A 21284-nucleotide genomic window follows, 5' to 3' on the forward strand; every position below is an offset into this window, starting at 1 on the left:
AAAAATCTATGGCACCCCCTCCTCCCGGACAGGTAACCTAAACCAGCACATGAGCTGGCCAGGGGTGTAGGAAGTCTCTAAAGGGCAGGAGATTGAGAGAAGCAGTAGTTACCAGTGCTGCCTAAAGACTAACTGTAGCAGTAGGGACTGTAGCTCATCCATTCTCTTAATACAAACCTTCCTTTTTAGAAATTATAATGGGCCACTGTCTTAAAGTCTTGGTCACAGGAATGAGTGAACCTTACATAGGGCATCTGTGGATCTAAGCAGTGCAGACATTGTCTGTAGCAGAAGTTGTAGTGCTCTGTTTGTGTTGTGCCAGCCCTGACCGTTTCAGCCTACCCTCATCCGACCTCGGGATGCCAGTGCCTGCGTGTCTTCTCCTAAAGGTCTTCTCTGGCTACCAAGTTCTGCTTTATTGATGCATACAATAGGCCAGCGTGACATGAAACTAATATCCTTTGGGAGAATTTGTTAGCTAATGACTGGCAGGAGTTGATACATAAACATTCCAGTTCCCTCATCCCTTGGGTAGGGTAACTCTAAGGTGCATGTTTTATACCATATCCCAAAATTCACTGGTTGTGTTAGACTCCAGTTATCCATAGTGCAGAATTACTTGAAAAATGCATCATCCTTTATTGCCCACCTCCGTCCTTTTTTTCCTCCCTCTACTTTGCTAATGTTTCCTAAATAAACTATTTTCACACTCAAAACTTTCTATCGGTGTCTGTCTGCCTTTGGGGAAAACCCAAACAAAATTAACTCTGTCTGCCATTTTGTGGAGCATCAGGATTCTACAGGCTTCCTGAAGAAAACACTGTATGTTAGGTTCAGTTCTGACTCTCCTCGTTTGAGGGAATTTGGCTCCTCAAGCATTATATTTTGTCTCGTCAACCCAACGAGATTGCCAAAATGCCTGGTTTTCTGCCAGCAACACCCCTCCCTTCCTCTAGTTCTTAGCTTCCTCCTTCCCATCCACATCAACAAATGGCTCCAGGAGAAAAACAGCTGCCAGATCTTTTCTTTGTAGTTCTCTCCTCTCTGAAAGCTTGTCTTCTCGCATCCTGGCAACATCAGCAACTCCCCAGTGCCTTTATACAGATGTTCGTGTTTTATCTGGATATATCCATTCATTCGTAATTGGAGCATTGTTCCGTCACCTGCTATTTCATCCTCGCTGGAAGCCTATCAAATAATTATATTTTTAAGTCCTAGAAATTATGTTTGGTCCTTTTCCAAATCTGCTTGGTAACCATTCGTAATTTGCTGTTTTCTGCAGGTTTTCAAGCTTGGTTTTAATTTGCCTTGAACATACGAAACAAGATTACTTAGTAGTCTTATCTGTGAATTCTGGTATCTAAATTCTCAGTGTACCCGTTTCGGGACTTTTAAATTCTGATTCTTACACATGGTATTTTGTTTCCTTGTATGCTCAGTGATTGTTTTTTAATCTCAGTGGCTCATTTTCTTTAGGAAATAAGCTGTTTCCTGGGAATATTTTGAAATCTCAGTTTAAGGTAAATCTCTCAGAAAGGATTTGCTTTTGCCTTAGCTACGTGCTTGGAACATTACCCTTGTAGACAGTTCTTTACCATGTGTATGGTTTGAAGTGTTTTGAGCCACACGAGTAAAGTGAATTTGGCTGGAAATCTCCAGGAGTGCTGACCTGTGCATATAACTTGCCCAAGGATAATGCCCTCTGCTAGGTATCAAGGCATTTTCTCTGGTTTCACAAAGAGAATAGCCCGTTGGAATCTTATTTTTATAGAGGAAAGTTCTCCTTTAGACTTGGGCTTTGTCTTCTGCTGCCTGCCCCCTATTAACCTTGAAAGTTATGATCATGTTCCTCAGATTTTCACAAATGTCTTTAGGGTAAAAGTCGCTCTCTTTTATAGGTTCTCTCAGTTTTTACTATGATGTGAATTTTGGTGTGATAAATTACTTATTTATTACTAGTTACTGTATGCTTTTAAGAATATTTTAAAAACATAATTTATTCAGTATTTAAAATTCTTTTTTCCAAGTGATTAGGATCAAATGTCTCATCAGCCCTAATACCCTAATAAAGAGCTTTTTGAAATGTGTGGCAAAACCTCCATTTGGTAAACCCTGATAAAAAGAAAAAAAAAAAACCCTAGGTTAGTAATTAGACTAAGAAATAGTCTCATCATAACATTTACTACATTGTCTAAATCCATGTAGCTCATTATCCATTCTGTGGCCCTACTCATGTTTCTCAGAATTTTTTTTTTTTTTTTTTTTTTTTTTTTTTTTTTTTTAGTTGAACCCATTCTAAGAAGATGAGAGAATTAGGACACTATTGTTTTAAGTCAACTCCTGTTGACCTAAATTGACATGGGATTCAAGCCTTGATCCACCTAGCCTGGAAAAATAGCACCAAGTATTTGAGCACACATTTCTTCCTTAAAATGAAGAAAAAAATATTTTTCAGAACTGTTCTAAAGAATAAATGGAAAAGCTGACTAATTCACACATATTTATTAGGCAGTGACCACACATTAAGCCATGTGATGGTTAATTTAACTAAAACATTCACTCCTCTTGGATCTTGAACCTGCCAGCTTTTGGACAGGACCTATACCATTGGCCCTCCTGGTCCTCAGGCCTTTGGACTCAGACTGGCCCTAAACCATTGGATGTTCTGGGTCTCCAGTTTGCTGACTCACTCTGCAAATCTTGGGAATTATCTGTTTGCATAATCACGTAATCCTTCTATGTCTCCCTTTTTTTTTTTTTAAGATTTTATTTATTTATTTGACACACAGAGAGAGATCACAAGTAGGCAGAGAGGCAGGCAGAGAGAGGGGGAAGCAGGCTCCCTGCTGACTAGAGTCTGATGCAGTGCTCGATCCCAGGACCCTTAGATCATGACCTGAGCCGAAGGCAGAGGCTTAACCCATGAGCCACCCAGGTGCCCCCACTTCTCCGTCTCTCCTTATGAGATTATATAGAATATCCATCCCATCATTCTGTTTCTCTGGAGACCGTTGACTAATAGAGGCTGCAAGCTAAGCACCAGGGTGTGCCTATACGTATGACACAACTCCTGCCACCGAGGAGTTTGTCATTTAATGCATTTGTGAAAGTGTATTTTTCATAATTTTAGTTTTCTTTTCCTTTAGGTATGCTAATTGTGAGTATGGAGGGCCATTAAAATATTAGAAATGCAGGAAAAGTTAACATTGTTTCTCTTAGTTACATAACTAAGTTTGTGTAACTGTACCTTAGTTACAGTGTTTTTTAGCACTTAGGTATTATAAATAGGGAAAATGAAGGATGATGGACAAAGAATTAGAGAAGAATGTGGCCTCCCAGGCTAATACCAATGGACTAATGACAATGAAAAGGGAAGACACAGGGTTTGATACAGACAAAACATTTCTTGACTAAAGAAAGTGAGAGGTAAATCACAGTTTTTGTTGTTTGTTTGTTTGTTTTGTTTTGTTTTGTTTTTCTAATCTGGCAATAATGAGAAAATACTCTACCCCTGAACTCCATACACTAGAAGGTTGCAAAACCAAATCTCTGTCCCTAGATCCCATTAATTTGAATAAAACTGATTATTAGAACAGGCTATCTAAGCAGATTGAGGCTCCTAAATACCTTGAACTGTAATTTTGAAAGGAAGTGAAAGAGATTTACTCCCCAGACCCATTTGTGAGCTTCCCTAAAGCCTACTACAGAAACACAGCTCTTTCAATTGTGTTATTAATTCTCATACATCTTATCTACATTTTCCAACTGAATGGTCTTTGCTTTGATTGTGTCTTCTGTCTTATTTGTCCTGATGAGACATTATTTTCAGGGTGTTTTCCTCTCTTCTATAAAAACAATTAGGAAAATATTATTTCTAAATCGTAACAAACACTAACTTGGCGTTTCATTCAATTCAACATTTAGTAGCATCTCCCAGCTGACTTCCTATGCAATGAAAAGAAAGAAAATGCCATAGTAAAGAGAAGCAGCTGTTTCTTCTAACACTACGTGTCTTATAAATCCCTTCTTGTGAATAAAATGTAATCATCCTCTTTATTTCCGAAGGTAGGGGAGATCAGCTCCAAATAATGACAATCAGAAACAGAGGTGACTGACAATCTACTTCAAACAATGGGGATATATGTATGACCCACAGTTCCCCATTCCTCAATTCTTCTTTGGAAGAAAATAAAGGGAAGTTGGTTATAATAACAATCATCTTCTTTCAAGTGAGGATCTCAGATTTTGAAAAGTTCTTCTTTAGGATGTCAGCACTGAAGAATGGGTTCAGATTGTCAAAGCTATTTGCAACTGATATTGCAAGAAAGTTTTAACGATGGGGAAATCGGTTTGTGTCAAAGCAACTGAGGCCATTAGTGAGTACCATCTTCTCCATCTGTCAAACAAATAGCACTGAACATCTTCGGAACAGCTGTTCAAATTAACATAAGCTCACAGGCCTGAGGCCGAAATATGTAATTTGGCTGACCCTAATAGTAACTGTGCCTTACCAAGTGAGTGCTTATGAAAACACATTTTGTCACTGCTTCTGGCCTTCTTTCGAACATTTATGCCATTTTTTCTGCTTTTGCAACTTGGGATGGTATTCTTTTATTTATACATTTTCTTTAATTTATTATCAGCTCTCATTTAGACCCAAAACCCGTGTTTGCAACCTCTGCTCATCGTCATGGCTTAGGCTAAACCATGTGCTAGATTTTTTTTAAATTCATCTTTTCCTAGAATAGAAACTCAAGTTGCCTGAAGCAAAAAGTTGGCATATTGGCTTCTTGGGAATGTTTACTCAAGGTGCATATTCTCTATTCTCAAGTCTTATATAGAAAACCAAAGGAAAACCATCTGAGGAGCAAAAATCAGGGGAAAAAAAAAGCCTACAGCATCAGTCCTGAGCTATCTTTATCTTTATCTCCTGTTGGGTTTCACTCTAGCTCTTAGGGTGGGTGTCTTCCTCTCTCTCTCTCTCTTCCTCCCTCCCTCCCTCTGTGGGGACAACCTATGAAGGCCATGAATCTGAAAAGATAAGACACCTTGAGAGTGAAGACAGAAAGTAAGGCAAGGTGGGAAGAGAAGAAATAGGGAAGAATTCTAAGAGAGCCTAAAGATGCAAAGCTTTTATATTTCCCATAAACAAATCAATCACCTTTACAACTCTAGACCCCTGAGAAGGGTTTTGCGTTGCTCCAGTACTTACAGTAAAGTTGGAAATACCCAGTGTTTGGGTTCCAGGGACAAAGAAGAATTATTTAGAATTTGAGGCAATTTATGTTGGTTATCTTTAGTAATTACAGTGTTATAGCGGCTAAATAAATCAATACATTTGTATTTGTAGTAGAAGCAAAATAGGTCAATATGCTTATGTTACTTGTAGGAAATTTATGTTGAAAGAATAATCTTTAAATAGATACAGTGATGCCTTCCAAATTGATCTTTAGCATCTGCCCTGTCCTCTCAAAGAAAAATTGCACTGGACTGTTAAACCAGGGCAGGGAAGACTATTCAAGACTCTTGCTACAGGCCAGCTGTGTTTGCTAACTTACACTTGTCAAGTTTAGGCTCCTGCCCTCCCACAGAGACTGGGAGAAGGGGTCACTGTCTTTCTTGATGATTACATTTCAAAAGGATGGTGACCAGGTCCTGGAGAAAGACATTTATGGGTTGTAAATATCACAAGAGGTGGGAGGAGATTGACGGCTCAAAGGGGCAGGGAAAGAATTGGCAGTTCCAGGTTTTCTGAAGTAAATGCAGCTGAGAAAAGGAGCCTCTAATCAGGAAGAAACTGGTCTTAAACTGAGTCAAGCTGAGGGAAACTTTAGGACTGGGTTGGCTACCCTGTAACTGTGACTGTGTCTCAGCATTACTGTTGAATGCCTCACTGACATCTAAAACAACACGTCCAAACTGATCTCCTCCAAGTTGTCCTCTGCAAAACCATTCCTTCTGTAGACTCCCAGCCTTAGTAATGATAAATCTCATTAAAATCTTAGTGTCATCCTGGTCTCCTTTTAAATACTTTTTTTTTTTAAATTTTATTTATTTGACAGAGATCACAAGTAGGCAGAGAGGCAGGCAGAGAGAGAAGAGGAAGCAGGCTCCCCAATGAGCAGAGAGCTTGATGTGGGGCTCGATCCCAGGACCGTGGGATCACGACCCTAACCGAAGGCAGAGGCTTTAACCCACTGAGCCACTCAGGTGCCCCATGGTCTCCTTTTTTTTTTTTTTTTTTTTTTTAAGATTTCATTTATTTATTTAACAGACAGAGATCACAGATCACAAGTAGGCAGAGAGGCAGGCAGAGAGAGAGAGAGTGGGGGAAGGAAGCAGGTTCCCTGCTGAAGTAGAGAGCCTGACATGGGACTCTGGGATCACGACCTGAGCCAAAAGCAGAGGCTTTAACCCACAGAGCCACCCGGGCGCCCCCTGTGGTCTCCTTTTAAAAAGCATCCAGAAACCCACAATTTCTCACCATCTCTGCTGCCCCACATATTGATTATTAAAATAGGTCAAGTGGCCTCCCTGCTTCTGATTTTGTCCCCGTCCCTTTCATTTAGAAGCCTTTGTGAGCATAAGCCTGATTATGTTAACTCCTTTTTTAAAACCTTCCAGTGGCTTCCATCTCATTGGGGACATAATTCAAAATTCTTACAGTGATACCTAATGCCCTACTTACATCACCCCACTTATTTCTCTGAGATTTTTTCCTATAGCTCACTCTCCCCTCTGCCCTTCTTCAGCCACACTGGCCTCCTTGCTATTTCAGGAGCACGCCAGGACCTGGTCACTTGCTCATCCCTCTACCTAGAATACCTTCTCAAGATATCCTGATGGTTTTCTTCTTCCCAAGCTTTAGGTATCTACTTAGATGTGCCTTTCTCAGTGAAGGTTTCCATACCACAGTATCTAAATTGTGACCCTCTTATACCCCCATTCCCTTATTTTTCTCCCTAACATTAATTGCTGTGTAGATTACTATATGTTACTTTTGTCCCATTTATTACATCTCTCTCCTCTAGACCCTACACTCCCTGACTGCTGTATCTCTGTTGCTTAATATAAGACCTGACATATGTTAGATGCTCTGTAAATATCTATTGAATATTGAATGAATTACTGTCTCTAACACACATGCACACACACAGAAATAGAAAATTCAGAATAAATGTGTGTCTTCAGCATCATTTGCACTCCCTTCTAAATTCTTTCTGTATCCCTTTCACAGTAAAGTCTAGGTTAGAATCTACAAATAAAAAACAGTCAAGCAAGATCTGGGGGACAAAATAGAAACCTTTATTCTCCTTCCTCAGCTGTACTGGGCCAACTGGTAGGGACAGAGCAGACATGAGGTGTGTGCGCCTTCCTGGGCATTCTCCTATGACTCATCTCTTCTAGAATCTAGATAGTAGCCTCCTCACTTCTTGAAAGCCCATGCCTGTTTTTCCTGACCTGTAACCCTTTAACTCTTTCAGTGGTTTGATAAGTCCCAACCCTCTTTATGAAATCCTTTCCTGTCCACTTTTGCTTACCATACCAAACTCTGAATAATACTCCAAATTTACAAGTATGAATATCCACACGCCTATATAAAAAAACACACAATTCAAAAGTCTTCAGCTACAATCATGACTCTATTCCCTGGTCTGATCTTTTGCTTCTGCCCTTAGTTCTGTCATCTAATTATCTCCCAGAAAGACTGCACCAATTCTGTTAGAATCAGCAGTTTAAGGGAAATGCTTATAACTTTACCGAGGATTCTCACTCTTTTTATCTTTACTGATTTGATAAGTCAACAATGGTATATTTTTTAAAAAATCTTGTCATTTAGCTTATGGCATGTTTTTTTATTCAGAGTATGTATATTTTTATGGCATTCATAGGCATTTTTTGTGGTTTAAAAAAAGACTATTTTTTAAAAAATATTTTATTTGGGGCGCCTGGGTGGCTCAGTGGGTTAAGCCTCTGCCTTCAGCTCGGGTCATGATCTCAGGGTCCTGGGATCGAGCCCCGTATCGGGCTCTCTGCTTGGCAGGGAGCCTGCTTCCTCCCCTCTCTGGCTGCTGCTCTGCCTACTTGTAATCTCTCTCTCTCTCTCTCTCTCTCTGTAAAAAAAAAAAAGAAAAAAAATTAAAAAAAATATTTTATTTATTTGACAGAGATCCCAAGGAGGCAGAGCAGCAGGTAGAGAGTGAGAGGGGGAAGTGGCTCCCTGCTGAGCAGAGAGCCTGATGCGGGGCTTCATCCCAGGATCCTGAGATCATGACCTGAATCGAAGGCAGAGGCTTAACCCACTGAGCCACCAAGGTGCCCCCAAAAGACCATTTTTATGTAGTTTTTTTCCCTATATTTTCTCTCTCATTTGAAATACCAGCAGTATTTTTCTCTAAATATATGAATATTTTTATTCTACTTCCAAACTTTCAGTTCAGGTGCACTAAACTGAGTATATATTCTGTTGCTAATTCCAGTCTGTTTCAATTCCTCTTACACTGTAGTTTATATTCATATCTGAAAATACAGGATCTCCTTCATGATTTTCATTTTTCCAGCTTCTGCCAGGCTTGCTATTATCCAAGGGTGTAAGGATCTTTATTTGAACTGCCTAAACTTTTCTTTCAAATCGGATTAGAACTGCAATATTGGTTAAGGACATTGGGAAGACTACAGATAATAATTTTAAGTCTCTTCAGTATTGCTTTTATTCACTTTTTGTCTTAATGTTTACATTAAATTTTTAAAGAGTCACATTTTGGTTTCACAACTTTTTTTCTTTTTCTGCTTTTTTTTTTTAATTCAGTGAACCAGCATATAGTACATCATCTTCAGATGTAGTGCCCAATGATTGATTAGTTGTGTATAACACCCAGTGCTCATCACATCATGTGCCCTCCTTAATTCCCATCACCTGGTTACCCCATTCCCTCACCCATCTCCCCTTCTGCAATGATCCTCAGTTTGTTTCCCAGAGTCAAGAGTCTCTCATGGTTTGTCTCCCTCTCTGATTTCTTCCCATTCTCCGTTCACCTATGATCCTCTGCACTGTTTCTTATATTCCAAATATGAGTGAAAACATATAATAATTGTCTTTCTCTGATTGATTTATTTCACTTAGCATAATACCCTCTAGTTCCATCCATGTTGATTCAAATGGTAGGTATCCATCCTTTCTGATGGCTGAATAATACTCCTCTGTGCATATAAACCATATCTTCTTCATCCATTCATCTGTCGAAGGACATCTCAGCTCCTTCCGCAGTTTGGCTATTGTGGACATTGCTGCTATGAACATTGGGGTATGTGTGCCCCTCCTTTTCACTACATCTGTATCTTTGGGATAAATACCCAGTAGTGCAATTGTTGGGTTTTAGGGTAGCTCTCTTTTTAACTTCTTGAGGAACCTCCATACTGTTTTCCAGAGTGGCTGCACCAGCTTGCATTCCCACCAACAGTGTAAGAGGTTTTCCCTTTCTTCACATCCTTGCCAACATTTGTTACTTTGTGTCTTGTTCATTTTAGCCATTCTAACTGGTTCCATGCTCATGGATTGGAAGATTTAAACATTGTTAAAATGTCTGTGCTGCCCAGAGCAATCTACACATTCAGTGTAATCCTTATTAAAATACCATTGACATTTTTCACAGAGCTGGAACAAATAATCCTAAAATTTGTATGAAAACAAAAAAGACCCTTAATAGCCAGGGGAATGTTGAAAAAGAAAAGAGCTGGGGGCACCCCAAAGCCTGACTTCAAGCTCTATTACAAAGCTGTGATCATCAGGACAACATGGTACTGGCACAAAAACAGACACATAGATCAATGGAACAGAATAGAGAGCCCAGAAATGGATCCTCAACTTTAGGATCAACTGATCTTTGACAAAGCAGGAGAAAATATCCAATGGGAAAAAGACAGCCTCCTCAATAAATGGTGGTGGGAAAATTGGACAGCCACATGCAGAACAGTGAAACTGGATCTACTTCTTTTCTTTAAAACAAACAAACAACTCTTCATTCTTACATTCATAGTTTCATTCTGCTTTCTTTTTATTCTTTTGTTATGTTCTTTCTGTTTTTGTTTAGTTTTGGATTTGTTTGTTTGTGTTTTAGTAGGCTCCACGCCTAAGGTAGGGCTCCACCTGAGATCACAAACCCCTTGCTCTACCGACTGAGCCAGCCAGGTCATTGTTTTCTCTAACTTACATTGTTGAATATATGTCTGAATCTATAAATATTTTTTTAGTAATAAAAGCATATGACATGAATTATTTGGAAATAGGTTTGGATCATCCCTTGCAATGTGACATGTAATTATCATTATTGTTTTGTAAATATTTTGTAAGAAATCTTGTTTGTAATAATGTTCATAATTCCATCCTCATCTGTGATCAGTTTCTCTTTTTAATTAGAGTGTGATCAGCTGATACTTCCTAGAAAATTTCTACACCAGGGGATATTTGGATATTTGCCTTGTGGCATGCTATCTGGTCACATGTTATTGCAAAGGTTTTCATTTTCAGGCACTTGTCTTTTACCTTTGTGTATGGTATGTTTCATAATATAAAGAATTTACTCTTTTTGTAGTTAAATCTGTCTATCTTTTCTGGCTTCTGTGTTGTATGTCTTAGTGAAACCCCACAAAATTATATAATTGTATTTAACTCTGTCAATCTAGATTATTTATATCTTCTAAAACTGAGACTGCACATTTGCATCACCAAATTTCTTCTGCTCTTTGCTCACCCTGAGAATGGACTTCCTCTCATCTTCATCTATGGAAACCTGCTGATTCCTTAAGATATATTTCAAAGCTTATCTCCTCTATAAACCTTTCCCAATTTGCTTCCATCATGCAGTTAGAGGCACCTATCCCTTTTCTGATTCCCACTGCACATTATTTGTACCTTTCCTGTGACATCTCATATTCTACCTCGAATTAAGATTAATTCAGTGTTCGTCTTTCCCTTATTTTGGATATATATTGCCTTAAGCACAGACCTGCTTTTTTTTAAAAGAACTACTTGAGAAAGAGAGGGCACATGAGCAGGAGCAGGGGGAGGGGCAGAGGGACAAGCAGAGTCCCCACTGAGTGCAGAGCCCAACTCAAGGGCTCCATCCCAGGACAGCGAGATCATGACAGAAGCCAGATGCTTAACTGACTGAGCCACCCAAGTGACCCAGAACTGTTTTTTATTCATGCTTGTTTTCTTTGGTGTAAAATCTGACACAGATCTAAGTGGCTCTCAGTTAATATTTGCTGTTCTCTGTTTTATTTATTTTTTGTTTTTTATCTATTTATTTTGTTCTCTAATTGTTTTAGCATGGGAGAGAGACTTTCTCTGATTTAGAACCAAAGCCCTCGGCTCTGTTTGTTGAGGGTTGTTTGGACAGAAATGATGGTTATTTTGCCAACCTCAAATATCTATCCTGACTAACCCAGTGTACGATGAACTGCAGAGACCCAGGCATGCTCAGAAATGTAGACAGACTTTTAACTTAATAGTTCAGAAAATAACGTTACATTGTTTCTGTTTCATGTTACCGGACTTGATGAGTAGGGTCCTCAGCTTCTGTTTCTAAGACGTCTGAATAAAAACATTGTTTATATGTAAAATGTCTCTAGAGAACTGGCTATTTCAGATCGAGTTCACCTAAAATATACTTCCTTTATCCACAACCCCTCCTCTGTTGGCCTCAGCAGTTTATCTGTGGAAAATAATCTTTGGGCTTGGTTTTCATGACATCCCCACAAAAGGTCCCTGATAGGCTCTCTTTTTAACACTCTGTCTGTGCCGTCCCCAGTTGTGATCTTTTAGGTAAGGCCAGCCTCTTTGCCAAATGTCGTGGTTTCTGCTTGGCCTTTAATAATTATTGTTTTGCATGAGGTTTTTTATTGAGTATCTTTACTGAAAGAACTATCTTCTGTTTGACCCCTTTGAGGATTTATTTCATCATTCACATGTGGAGAATGGACTTTTCTGTGAGAATGTTAGAGAACACCTGTACCACTCTGACCTATTCTCACATTCATACAACATGCATGCCTTCTCTGAAGGTTCCTGTTTTCCATTTTACTTGTTAGGCCTTTCTAATAATATACTGATCTTGATTGACAACGGGCTCCTAGTCAATGTCATTGTCTTGGACTGAAGCACAGTTATTAGCTCTGTATGTCCCAGGTGGAAAAAGAACACCCCTCGATCCCATAGCCATTGCCAAAAAGCAGGAGGATTGGTAGCACTAGAATTGCATGACTGATTTTTCAGTTGTGTTAGTTTTTCTTGCTTTAAATCTGTTTCAGGAGTACAGAAATCTTACTGAAATTTATCATGTCTTACATGTGTTTTAGTTTGCTACAGTGGCCTTAACAAAATGCCAAAGATAGGGTGGTTTAAACAACAGAAATTTATTTTCTCATACTTGGGAGAGCTAGAAATCGGAGATCAAAGTGTCAGCAGGTTCGGTTTTTGCTAAGGCCTCTTTCCTTGGCTTGCAGATTGTCCCCTTCTCACTGAGCCCCCACATGGCCTTTTCTCTGTGTGCCTGCATCCCTGCTGTCTGTAACTTCTTCTTCTTTTTTTTTTTTTAAGATTTTATTTATTTATTTGACAGACAGAGATCACAAGCAGGCAGAGAGGCAGACAGAGAGAGAGGAGGAAGCAGGCTCCCTGCTGAGCAGAGAGCCTGATGCGGGGCTCGATCCCAGGACGCTGGGATCATGACCTGAGCTGAAGGCAGAGGCTTTAACCCACTGAGCCACCCAGGTGCCCCTGTCTGTCACTTCTTCTTTTTTTTTTTTTTTTAAAGAACTTATTTATTTGACAGAGAGAGAGATCACAAGTAGGCAGAGAGGCAGGCAGAGAGAGAGGGGGAAGCAGGCTCCCTGCTGAGCAGAGAGCCCGATGCGGGGCTCGATCCCAGGACCCTGAGATCATGACCTGAGTTGAAGGCAGAGGCTTAAACCACTGAGCCACCCAGGCGCCCCTTTCTGTCACTTCTTATAAGGACATCAGTTATATTGACACCAAGTGACACCAAGAGGTCAATGAATATTTGAAATTAACAAAACTAAAATAAATATCTGCAATGAAAAAAAGAAGAAAAAATACTTTATCCACGCTACCCAGGGAAGGGTCCATCTGGCATTGTTTTGCATTCCCCTTGTAACTTGAGGGGAAACTTTCACAGTGTCCAGAGCCCTTGATATCCTGCAAATGAAGGAGGAGGATGTCCTCAAATTCCTTGCAGCGCGAACCCATTTAGGTGGCACCAACCTTGACTTCTAAATGGAACAGTCATGGTATCTATAACATAAATTTGAAGAGAACCTGGGAGAAGCTTCTGTTGGCAGCTCATGCCATTGTTGCCATTGATAACCCAGCTGATGTAGGTGTCATATCATCTAGGAATCCTGGCCAGCAAGCTGTGCTGAAATTTGCTGCGGCTACTGGAACCACTGATGTTGCTGGCTGCTTCACTCCTGGAATGTTCACTAACCGCATCCAGGCAGCCTTCTGGGAGCCCAGACTACTGGTGGTTACTGATCCCAGGGCTGACCACCAGCCTCTCACAGAGGCATGTCATGTTAACCTGCCTACCATAGCTCTGTGTAACACAGACTCTCCTCTGTGCTCTGTGGACATTGCCATCCATTGCAACAACAAGGGAGCTCACTCAGTGGGTCTGTTGTAGATGCGGGTCAGGGAAGTTCTGCGCATGCATGGCACCATTTCCTGTGAGCGCCCATAGGAGGTCACGCCTGATCTCTGCTTCTACAGAGATCCCGAAGAGATTGAAAAGAAGAGCAGGCCACTGCTGGAAAGGCTGTGACCAAGAAGGAGGAATTTCAGGGTGTATGGACGGCATCCGCTCCTGAGTTCATGGCTAAAGTTGCAGACTGGTCTGAAGGCGTGCAGGTGCCCTTGGTGCCTGTTCAGCAGTTTCCTGCTGAAGACTGGAACACTCAGCTAGCCACCGAAGTCTGGTCAGCAGCTCCCACCGCTCACGCCACTCAGTGGGTCGCAGCAACCACTGAGTGGTCTTTTTTTATTTTTTCATTTTTTTATTTTTTTAAAGATTTATTTCTTTATTTTAGAGACAGAGCTGGAACAGCGGTAGGGACAGAGGGAGAGAGGGAGAGAAGCAGACTCTCTGATGAGCACAGAGCGCGACATGGGGCTTGATCCCACAACACTGAGATCTTAACCTGAGCTGACATCAAGTCAGATGCTTAACCAACTGAGCCACCCAGGTGCCCCCCACTGAGTGGTCTTAAGCTGCTCTTCCCCAAATGCAAACAAAACGGAAATAAAGTTGTTGGAAAATAAACAGTTAACAAAAAAAGAGAAAAGGAAATTGTTGTCACCAAGTCACTTGACACTCATAGGATCCCATTTAGTCTTAATTATTCCTATAAAGGCTTTATCTCCAAATATAGTCACATTCTATAGTATTAGGGGTTTAGACTTCATTATCTGAGTTGGCGGGGGGGCACTGATCAGTCTATAACACCAAGGCCAATGGGACTACTATAATGCTCTACTTAAAGAAGATGATATGTCTAGAGTGTCTAGCATGATTCCCAGCACATAATTAGGACTCAGTCATGAGTGAGAGGTGGTGGTGAGAAGTCCTTTCACTTCTGATATGATCGTGATTATTTTTACTAGTATGTAGTCAAGCAAGGCCATACAAATACAAGTCTAAGGTAAAAGTCTTCTTCCAACTATGATGTTGTTAAGCTCTAAACAGTGGCACTCCTATTTCAGACAGTATTTGGTATTGCAAAATCCAAGCCAGTGAAAGGATTTGGACAGAATGAAAAAAAGGCAGTTTAATAAACTGAACATTGTAGAGGCTTTGGAATGGACAACCCGTGTTCAGACTCCAAATCTACAAAGTATTGGCTGAGTCACTTGAGGCAAGTCTGTTAATTTCCCTGCCTTTCATTTTATACATGTGAAAAAAAAATAGTTTATATTTCTACTGCGGAGTTCAAGTAAAGTAAACAGAATATCCCACCATATCATGCCACTTTGGCATACTGATTATTTCAAATAAAGTTACTTGAGAAATAGCCCAGACAAGGATACTCTGACCCTCCTTTCTGTTCCTGATGGTGGGAAATAAATCTCCCATATGTGAAGGTTTCCTCCTTATACCAGGAGGTTGGAAGGTATCCTTAATACCAGAGATGGGGAATTCAAGGCTGAGAAGGTTGTCTAAACAAATCTACTGACTTCCTCATTTATTTACTCTAAGCTCAAACTCTTAGTCTTGTCAATTCTTCACAGATTTTGTCGAAAGGGTCTAAAAGCTGCCTGCTCTGGTCATTTCTCTGAGCCTCCTATCTTTGGGACTGATGTGTAGAAATTAAATATTTTTCCTGTTAATCTTTCTTATGTCAATTTAATTATTAGACCAGCCAAGGAACCTAGAAGGGAAGAAGGGAAAAGATTTCCTTTTCTGCAGTTCTGGCACCCAAAGTGGGGCTCTGCACATTGCTTGCTCTGGGGCAGCCACAGCTGAGTGATGTTGGGACCTCTGACAAGAGCTGCTGCAAGGAGAGAATTCTTACCACATCAGCCTTGGGATCTCTGCCTACTGGATCTGGTGGAAGTGAGAGCAGGGAGAGTCCTTTTCCTGCTCTAAATTTAGATTACCAGGAGAAAATATTAGTGTGCATTAGTCCCTTGGGTATAGTGACTCTGGTAAAGATTTGTTATGGGTACTATTGTTTTCTATTGATTCCTTTCCTCCTGAGAGGTCATAGTTTTTCTTTGTGTCTTCATTTTGCTATGTGCTTAGAGCTGGGCTTCGTGACCAGTGAGAATGTTGTCTCTGGTCTCCGCCAGCCAGAAGATGCATATGGTAGCCAGTTGAATAGACTAAGTTCTGAGACATGAAATCACAAGCAGCCAGCTTTTGCCCAATCTTGCCAGCTTTCAGGGGAATTTGTTGTAAGGGGTCCCGGTCTATAGCAGTTCTTTGTCATCTCAACCTCCGTTGTCTTGTTGGTCCTGGAGAAGTCCCATTTGCCTACTCAGTGTCTCAGATTAGCAAGTATGTGAGTGGAGGCATCTCACATTCCCATGGGAGACCAGAGACATGCTTTACATTATACCATTGTTATAGCCTGTGACAACAAAGATCTTCACTCTCTTAGGCTAACTCTGGGAGTGAACTTTCTGGATCTTCTGAGGGCTACATCTTTTGCATGCTCCTTTGGGACACCCCTTGTGTCTATGATTAAGTCATAAAAAGTTTTTGGTTTGAGTCACTGCTGAGATTAATGTTAAGATCCTACTTATTAATAGTCAAATGGGGGATGCTTTGATTGGTATATTTGAATGAAATTTTTTTAGAGACTCTTCATCTTAAAGAATTGCCTTATTGGTACCTATGGAAGATCAAATTGAAAAGAAGACACAAAGGGATATAATGGCTAGCCTTAAAGAACCTATTTAATAAGACGGAAGATCTGAAATTAGACATAGAACAAAACCTAAAGTCCACATCTGATATAATGTCTCTTTCTTAAAATCCAGATCCATCTCCTCACCAGAGTCTTGTAGCTCCCAAACTCTTCTACCTTTCTCAGAAAATCCCTTAAACACCCTGCTTTTTTCAAGCACCCTACCTGTTTTAACTTTCCTTTCCCTATACAACTTACAGAGAGCACTCCATCCTTATCTTTAGTCCGTCCTTATCTCTGGGCATAGGGTCTACAGGTTATTCGTGTACATACTGACAGCCAGGAAGTGAATTAACAGAATCACAAGGGCTGGACAGTGTGGTCCACTTCACTGTTTCTGCTTTCCAGGGCTCTGTAATCAGGCTCTGCCAGCTTCAGACCTTCCCAGGCAATGTCCTTTTCAGATGTATCCTCACTGCCCCGCAACCCCCACCCCTGAAAAGAATTCCTGTGCCCAAGACAGCAACAGATTTTTAAAAATTTAAAGCCCTTTACCTCTACTTTCAGAAGATGCTACCAAATTGAGGAAGGAATTTAAAATATTAGGGGCCATTCATAACCTTCTTCCCTACACACAGGAAACAAATGGCCCTCCTACAAATTATTTGGGGTACAGATCAGCTATAGGACAGTGTTCAGGGGTTGATAGAAGCAATAGTCGTGTCTTTCCCTATAAAGTGAATTCGTCAGGGCACCTGGGTGGCTTGGTTGGTTGAGCACCCAACTCCTGATTTTGACTCAGGTCATGATGTTGGGGTTGTGAGATAGAGTCCCATGTCGGACTCTGTGCTGGGTATAGAGCCTGCTTAGGAGGCCCACTCTCCCTGTGCTCCCCACCTCCTTGCATATCTGCACACGTGCACTCTCTCTAAAAATAAATAGATAGACAAATAAATAAATAAAATAAACAGATTGGTTTAAGGTTGAATTGTGCACTAGGAAAGGAGAGCATCCTAGGACCTTTTTTGAATGCTTTATACAGATTTTATAAAGGCAAACTGCAGTAAACCCTGAAGCTCCGGAACATAGAAATCTTTAAATTTCCTCCTTAGCAGAAAAAATTTTCCCTGATAGAAAAAGGCAAATTCAAAATAGTGTAGGTGGGCGAGCTAGTCAACCTCTCAGCATTCTAATGAAAGCTGCAAACAATTTTCTTTTTCTTTTTCTTTTTTTTAATGAGAGCTTACCAGGAATGCAAGAGGAAAAAAGTTAAAATCAACAATTCTTGATTTGCAACTTGAATCTTTGGAGAAACAAAAGCATAACTCTGAGAGCAACACAAAGTCCACGCAAACCCTTTCCTATTTGCCTCCATACATTTATAACTATTGTAAAAATCTGGATGTTGGAAGTACAATTGTCCTGCACTTAAGAAAAAGAGGGAAACATTTAAATGCTAATTTGTCCAGACTATTGATAATAGAAAAAGAAAAACACCTCAAAACTCCAAGGAAAACTTGCATCTTTCTCTGTTTCTTGAAGATGCCGATTTTACCATGTCTTTGAAATGTAAACAGTCTGCAGTGTAACTAAAACTCTGCCCATACTTGCCTGAGACTGAAAGAAAAAAAGGGGGAAAGAGGCTTTAAAAAAAATTTAATTGTTTTTCAGTGTTCTAGAATTCACTGTTTATGTACCACATCCAGTGCTCCATGCAATATGTGCCCTCCACAATACCCCACCAGGCTCACCCAACCCCCTACCCCACCCTCCTCCAAAACCCTCAGTGTGTTTCTCAGAGTCCACAGTCTCTCATGGTTTGTTAAGATACAAACTGCTGGGGCATCAGGGTGTCTCTGTCAGGTTACGCATCTGACTCTTGATTTTGGCTCAGGTGGTGATCTCAGGGTTGTGAAATCGAGCCCTGAATTGGGCTCTGAGTTGAGTGTGGAGCCTGCTTAAGATTCTCTCTCTTCCTTTCCCTCTGCCTATCCCCTCCCTTTCCCCATGTTCACTGGCTCTCAAAAAAAAAAAAAAAAAAAGGTAAAAAAAAAAAAGACAAAATAAAAATAATAAATGCAAACTGCTTTAAAAGCTCCCTTTTTCAAATCTAGTCCTTCCTTCCTGAAGGGGAGCAGCAGATGCCACCCCAGAATGTGCCACTTTGGCATAATGATGATTTTGAATTAAAGTTACTTGAGAAAAAACTAATGCAGGAAGGACACTCTGATCCTCCCTTATTCCCGTGAAAGCAGGAAGTAAATCCCACAGCTGTGAAGGTATTCTCCCTATACCAGGAGATTGGAAGGCATCCTTAACACCAGAGATAGGGAATTCAAGGCTGAGAAGGCTGTATAAACAAACCTTGTTACTTTCTCACTAATGTACTACCCCAAGCCCGAACTCTTGGTCTTGTCAGTTCTTCACAAATTTATTGTTTCTTTGCCTAAAAGGTATAAAAGCTGCTTGGCTCAATTCTTTGAGCCTCATATTTTGGAGGCTTCCAAATGTACAAAATTAAATTTGTTTTTCTCCTGTTAATCTGTTTTGTGTCATTTTATTTTATTAGGCAGCCAAAGAACCTAGAAGGAAAGAAGGGAAAATTTTCTTCCCTACACAAGGAAGATAACACATTCCGTAATTTGGAAGGGCAACAACACATGTTTTGTTGCATTTTATCCCATGACTTTTTTTTTTTTTTTTTTTTTGAGAAGGGTGAAGAAGTTCTTTGGTTTAAGTTTTGTTTTGTTATGTTTCTTTTGTTTGTTTGTTTGTTTGTTTGTTTTTAGAAATCCTAAATGAAAAGGCAATATTTTTAAGTGAAAAAAATCTGTAGGGAGAGAGTGTATTTTATGATTTGTCATGGCAGTCGTTGGTTTTTGGGAGACATAGTTCTCTCTTTTAAGGAATTCATGTACAGGGTACAAAAGAATAAGTAGTGAATCGAAAGAAAAGTCTTTGTCTCACTTCTAACTTTGGTTCCTCAATTTCGATTCCAATTAGGAAAAAACTCCTGTTTTGAGATTCTCATGTTTCGTTCTCTCTCTCTCTCCTTTTAAATATATTTTTTATTTTATTTTTTTAAGATTTTATTTATTTATTTGACAGAGAGAGATCACAAGTAGGCAGAGAGGCAGGCAGAGAGAGAGAGAGGAAGAAGCAGGCTGCCTGCCAAGCAGAGAGCCCGACGCGGGACTTGATCCCAGGACCCTGAGATCATGACCTGAGCCGAAGGCAGAGGCTTAATCCACTGAGCCACCCAGGAGCCCTTAAATATATTTTTTAAAGATCTTATTTATTTATTTGAGAAAGAGGGCGAGAGAGAGCATGAGAGGGTAGAAGGTCAGAGGGAGAAGCAGACTGCCCCACGGAGTGGGGAGCCCGGTGCGGGACTCCATTTGGGACCCCAGGATCATGACCTGAGCTGAAGGCAGTTAGTTGCTCAACCAACTGAACGACCTAGGCACCCCTGTTTTGTTCTCTTTATATAGAAACATACACTCACTCACTTCACACATACAGACTTTAAAAAAAAGGGCGGGGGGATCCAGCTATGTAATTGTCATACAACATAAGTTTAATGTATACAGTGTAATTATTTTGAAATGTTGAACATAGTTAAGATTAGTTAATGCATCTTTCACCTCCCACAGTTACCACTTTGTTGTTGTTTTTGTGAGAACATTTAATATCTACTCATAGCAACTTTCAAGTGTACAACATACTAAATTTTCCACTTTTTATTGATTATTTTTATTAACATGTAATGTATTATTTGCCCTAGGGGTACAGGTCTGTGAATAATCAGGTGTGCACATTTCACAGCACTCACCATAGCACATACCCTCCCCAATGTCCATAACCCAACCACCCTCTCCATACTCCCCTCCCCACAGCAACCCTCAGTTTGTTTTGTGAGATTAAGAGTCTCTTATGGTTTGTCTCCCTCCCGATCCCATCTTGTTTCATTTATTCCTTCCCTCCCCCCACAAACCCCTCACTCTGCCTCTCAAATTCCTCATATCAGGGACACCATATGATAATCATCTTTCTCTGATTGACTTAATTTGCTCAGTATAATACCCTTTGGTTCCATCCACTTTGTTGCAAATGGCAAGATTTCATTTCTTTTGATGGCTGCATGTTATTCCATTATATTTATGCACCACATCCTCTTTATGCATTCATTTGTGGATGGACATCTAGGTTCTTTCCATAGTTTGGCTATTGTGGACATTGCTGCAATAAACATTTGGGTGCATGTGCCTCTTCAGGTCACTACATTTGTATCTTTAGGGTAAATACCCAGTAGTGTGATTGCAGGGTCATCGGGTAGCTCTATTTTCAACTTTTTGAGGAACCTCCATGCTGTTTTCCAGAGTGGTTGCACCAGCTTGCATTCCCACCAACAGTGTAGGAGGGTTCCCCTTTCTCTGCATTCCCGCCAGCATCTGTCATTTCCTGACTTGTTAATTTTAGCCATTCTGAGTGGTGTGAGGTGGTATCTCATTGTGGTTTTGATTTGTATTTCCCTGATGCCGAGTGATGTGGAGCATTTTCTCATGTGTCTGTTGGCCACCTGGATGTCTTCTTTGCAGAAATGTCTGTTCATGTCCTCTGCCCATTTCTTGATTGGATTGTTTGTTCTTTGGGTGTTGAGTTTGCTAAACTCTTTTTAGATTTTGGGTACTAGCCCTTTATCTGATAGGCTATTTTGCAAATATGTTCTCCCATTCTGTCAGTTTTCTTTTGGTTGTATTGACTGTTTCCTTTGCTGTGCAAAAGCTTTTGATCTTGATGAAGTCCCAGTAGTTCATTTTTGCCCTTGCTTCCCTTGCCTTTGGTGGATGTTTCTAGGAAGA

General features: G+C 40.3%; 1 pseudogene; it reads left to right on the plus strand.

Annotated features, from left to right (window-relative positions):
• LOC123930041 overlaps positions 1-21284 on the plus strand; it is a 70733-nt pseudogene that overhangs the window by 9391 nt on the left and 40058 nt on the right.

This window comes from Meles meles, chromosome 18 (assembly GCF_922984935.1).
Source record: "Meles meles chromosome 18, mMelMel3.1 paternal haplotype, whole genome shotgun sequence".
Lineage (NCBI taxonomy): Eukaryota > Metazoa > Chordata > Mammalia > Carnivora > Mustelidae > Meles > Meles meles.